This window comes from Octopus bimaculoides, chromosome 8, assembly GCF_046866305.1.
Source record: "Octopus bimaculoides isolate indiv1 chromosome 8, ASM4686630v1, whole genome shotgun sequence".
NCBI classification, from domain to species: Eukaryota; Metazoa; Mollusca; class Cephalopoda; order Octopoda; family Octopodidae; genus Octopus; species Octopus bimaculoides.
Genome location: NC_142935.1, coordinates 98,155,238 through 98,160,237, shown reverse-complemented (window position 1 = coordinate 98,160,237; position 5,000 = coordinate 98,155,238). Strand labels below are relative to the sequence as shown.

Below are 5,000 nucleotides of genomic sequence, written 5' to 3'. Positions count from 1 at the left end.
TACGGCGCAGCGCGTTTGGCGCAGGAATTTCGTATTAAGAAACACTTAGGATAAGAAGCTAGATGTGTTTAAATGTCACATCAGGTCATTACAAATCTCATCTGAATATCAACGAGTAACCCTCGGCCAACCGTGTCTAACACATATACGGTCTATTGTGTACAGCCATGACCGTTCGTCTTCTCTCCTCTCTCAGATTGCTAAATAAGGATCACATCATCAAAAATGTCCTGTCTTTTGAAAACCCAAGTGTGTACTTTAAAATATATTTGAATTTTGGTTGAGAGACAACATAGATTCTCATTTAAATGAACTCACGTGGATGTTATAGTATGCAGAGGTTAGCTCAATATGTTGCATTAAGAATTAACATTTTGAATTAATTAGTTTAATGAGTTGCTTTTCTCTGTTCAAATCATATTTCGGTTATTGTTTACTTTTGATGCATTCATGATCCTTAAAACTAAATCAAGTACTCGACTAATATCCACCTTCACCATAATTAAATCTGTTCGACGTAGCAAGCATAGCTCAGTGGTTAGGGGTGTTGAACTCATGATCGTAAGACTGTGGGTTCCATTCCTGGACTGGGCGATGCGTAGTGTCCTCGAGTAAAACACTTCGTTTCACGTTGCTCCAATCCACTTATGCTAAAAATGAGTAATCCTGCAAATTTGATAGTTAAATATAGTGTTTAGATATTTAAAATAAGAACAATATCGATCAGAAGTAAAAATATCAGATTCAAATGCTAGAAAGATGAGTTATCTTAGTTTTATTTTCCAAAACGAATGCAGATTAAACTGACCAAAATGTTGTTTTAAAAATGATCAGAAACTAATTAGGAAACAAACACTAGCAAAGAGGCTTCTGTTATGTTTTGTTTTTCACCACATTCCCCCATGTCACACACATACATATTTTGACAAATACTTGCTAAAAGATGGTTTTTTTTTTTATTTAGAGACGATAATAACAAATTTCGTTAACAAATGTTTGAATAGGACAAGTTCATTTGATTAGTTAATTATGTGATTTACAGACGTAAAATATAGTTCGGATCCAATCATAATTCATCGTAAAACAAACTTGTTTTTATTGTTCATTTTGAATACCAGCTTTACTCAAACTTCACAGCTCATTCTGTACAGCCGTCACCTTCTCTTCTACCTTCTGCTTACAATGTAGACTCGCTCTTTTCTTAGTTCCAACCACCATTCCAAATTTTACTTCCACACCAATATTGTGAAAGTAATTTTTATTTAAAATAAGGAGCAAAGAAAATATCTTTCAAGATGAGGAATTATGTACATTATTAACATTATTTACATTTGACGGATATTTGTCCTCATCTTGTTTTTTATTAACACAACGTTTCAACTGATATACCCTGCAGCTTTTATCAGGTGTCTTGGGGAAATTTCGAACCGGGGTTCTTATTCCTACGGTATTTCTCATTCCTAAGGTATTTCCTCAAGAGACCTGATGAAGGCTGGAGGGTATATCAGCCGAAACGTTGTGTGAACAACAAACAAGATGAGGACAATTATTCGTCAAATGAAAATAATGTAAATAATGTCTATGTTCAAGTTTAATAGAAATGTTGGAGTATCTTTCTTTTTCTTGGTTCATTGTAATATTTGAACTTATTAATGGAAGCACGGCAGACCAGCAATCAGTCATTCATTATAATCTGCCCCACCTCCTTCTAACTTTATGTACTAACAGTGAGATAAATATAATGATATATGTATTTCCAAGTTCATACTGTGTCTGTGAAATAGTAAACGATGACAAAGTCTACAAGGAAGTAAAACGAAGCGACACACAAGTCCTTGAATTGATCATCTGATAATATTCAAGGTTAAAGCTATCATGGCAAGGCTAATTGAAGTTTATTTCGCTTACACAACATTTCCACAATGTTGCAAAGATAATTAGATGCAAGAAATTGACAGAGATATATTCAAGACGAATTGAGAGATGCATAATCTTTATTTGGGCGATAGTAGTTCACTGTTTTATTTATTTGCTTGTTTAATATTTCAGTCACCCAATAAGTCGGCGAGCAGAATCGTTAACAAGCCATAGAAAATGCTTAGCCGCATTTAGTTTGTTTTTATGTTATGAATAAAAATTCCACCGAGGTCGATTTGTCTTTCATGTTTTCGGTATCGATAAAATAAGTACCAGGTGAGCGTTGGGATCGATCAGATCGACTTACGATCTCCACCGAGAATTGCTGGCATCGTGCCAAAAATTGAAACCACAATGTTATAAATACAAGCAAAGAATACTGGGCGTGGGTTAACTTTGGAATGGCAGAATCGATAGAGTACCAGACAAATACTCGAGGTGCTTGATTACTTTCTAAGTTCAAACCTCGTTGAGAAGCGCTTTCTCATCATCTTTACAGAGTACTTAATGTAGTGAACCAGTCAACTATTGGGGTATATTTAAGATTCCTTCCTATAAAACATCCTCGTTGTGAATGGAATAACAGAAGACTAATAAGTCTACAACGCTTTACTAGTGAATAAAATACTAATAGACAAATATTCAGCTCTTATACCACCGTTGTTTCAGTGGAGATGTCGTTGAAAGAGAGCGAACACTTGCTGTTTCCAATTATCGTCTATTGTTTCTAAGCTTACATCTCTCAAAGATTTAGACAGAAATCTCTATACTTCTGTGACTATGAATATATTTCACCTCACAACTTTCACAGCTTTTCTCTCGCTATACATCATTTGTTTTTTTTTTTCTACTTTTATATCAGATATGTTTCTATTTTTCCTTCCATCTACTCTCTCTCTCTCTTTCCAAATCCTCTGCTTTCCTCTCACTACTACGCTGTCAAACTCTCTACTTTTCTTTTTCTCTATCTATCTTTCGCTATCTGTCTTTCTCTTCCTTCTCTTTCTTTGTCACTTCTCTCTCTCTATATATCTCTCTCACCTCCAATGTTTTGCTTTCTCCTGCCTCCCTCACCCATTAAGTGATCTCGTTATTTAAACTTTTAGTTAGATGAAAAGAATAAAGGAATAAACGGCAAGGAATGAGCGAATAAGCGATTGCAAGTCTCTATGGCTTCTTTATTCCAGTCGTCCAGGCGGGCAGCGAAATGAACTGTGGTCTTGAATAATTCAAGAAACAAACGCTGAAATGGAGTAATAAGAGGGAAAGCAAGGGAAACCGGAAATGTTAGAGTGAAAGAAAGAGAATCATTTTGATGAGGGAGGAGAGGGAGTGAAGAGTGTGAGCGAGGGGAGCAAAGAAAACTATGTGAAATAATTAGAAAGACTCACTCGCATATTTATATATGGAAAAAAAGAAAAGAGAAGAAAGGAAAGAGATATAGAGAAAGACATATGGAAGAGAAGGAGAGGAATGGCGGATGGCGGCGGGGGTGGGGAGGGATGAGATAAGGAGAGTGTAGGAAAGGAAAGAATAGGAAGAAAAAGAGAAAAATTTGGACAGAAGAGGAGACGGTAGGAAAACTACGATGCAAAAGTGAAAGTAGCAAGTTGATGGTGTTGGGGGTGAAGGTAGTGGAGATGGTGGTGGTGGTGGAGGCGGTGGCGGTGGTGGAATGAAGAAAGGAACACAAAAAAAAGATGGGCAATCTAAACAGACAAAATGAGAAAGAGAGAGAGAGAAAGAGAGAGGAGAGAGAAAGTGAGAAAATAGAGAAAACATGAGAGTTGAAAGTGATGAGTGCTGGGGAAAGGAAGAGGTCAAAGGAACCATGCGGCTGTAATCTTGGCACGTGGTGCACCTCGGACCAATCCGGCCCAAATCGCTATGTTATTCAACGAGCATGTCAACTGTTCCCTGCACGAATGCGTTGCAGGAAATGTGCCCTCATAACTTATTTATGTTATTCATGACCGAGCTTCGAGTCATGTTGTCGAACGAAAAATTAAAATGAAGATGTCGCTCGGATGCTACTTATTATCGCAGCCACTGAATTTTAAACTGCTTTCACAGAGTAACATGATCTTATGGTGGCATTTTTAATTAAATGGATCCTTGGCAGTTCCCATTTTCTAGAATCAAAGCGTAAGCTGTCACTGACCAAACCGGACGGACTACCGACTCGCTGCGAAATATTTGGACCCCTTATATGTTAAAAACTACAAACTGCATTCTCACCAATTATAGGATAGCTGATGTCTCTCATATAGCTTCTCAGAATATACTAGGATGATGCTGAAGGAAAAGAGAGAGAGAAAGAAACATCCTTTAACATTGAGAAGCAGTACAAACTGGAAAATTGTTGGAGGAAGAGAGAATAATGTATAGAGAGCAAGAAAAGGTAAGAAGTTGTTAGCGTAGAGATATGTTAGAGAAAAATATAAAATGTAAGGAGCTATACTTAACCGTGAGGTGATGAGAGAAAAAGTGAGAGAGAGAGAGAGAGAGGGGGAGAGAAAGCGAAGGAAAGAGAAACGGAGAGAGCAAGAGTGAGAGAGAGAGAGAGAGAGAGAAAGAGAGGGAGGGAGAGAAAAACATGGACAGAGAAAGGGAGAAAGTGAGTGTGTGTGACTGCGGCACAAAGTTTATGTTTCTTATTCAGTAAGTGTATAACAATGTGACTCTATCGGCAGCGTGTATTTGTGCATGAGAAGTGTGTGTGTGGGTGTATGTGCGTGTACGTGTGTGACTGTGTCTGTGTGTGCGTATGTGTGTGCGCGCGTGTGTGTGTGTGTGTGTGTGTGTGTGTGTGTGCGTGTAATTTTCTTTGCGTTTGTACAGAGAAGAGTAGCGGGTATTGCAACTGCCACTGTATATCTGTTAATGAATGTTGAAAGGAAGTCTTTTTGAGAAAGTGTAATTAGTTACTGCACACATTCATTGTAGAATATTAAGCAAAACTTGCGTATCTGCAGCTGCATAACTATTACGACATTATGTGCTTAAATACACACACATACACATACATATATATATTAAGTATTACATATATAGATATACATATGTGTGTGTGTTTGTGTGAG

At 37.3% G+C, this 5,000-nt stretch overlaps 1 long non-coding RNA gene across 1 annotated transcript in view; it reads left to right on the top strand.

Moving 5' to 3' along the window:
* The first annotated feature begins 3,547 nt into the window (after positions 1-3,547).
* LOC149134519 (uncharacterized) overlaps positions 3,548-5,000 on the top strand; it is a 121,218-nt gene continuing 119,765 nt past the window's right edge. Inside the window, exon 1 of the long non-coding RNA XR_016242955.1 lies at positions 3,548-4,318. This is a non-coding gene — a long non-coding RNA (uncharacterized LOC149134519). The remainder of the gene's footprint in view (positions 4,319-5,000) is intronic.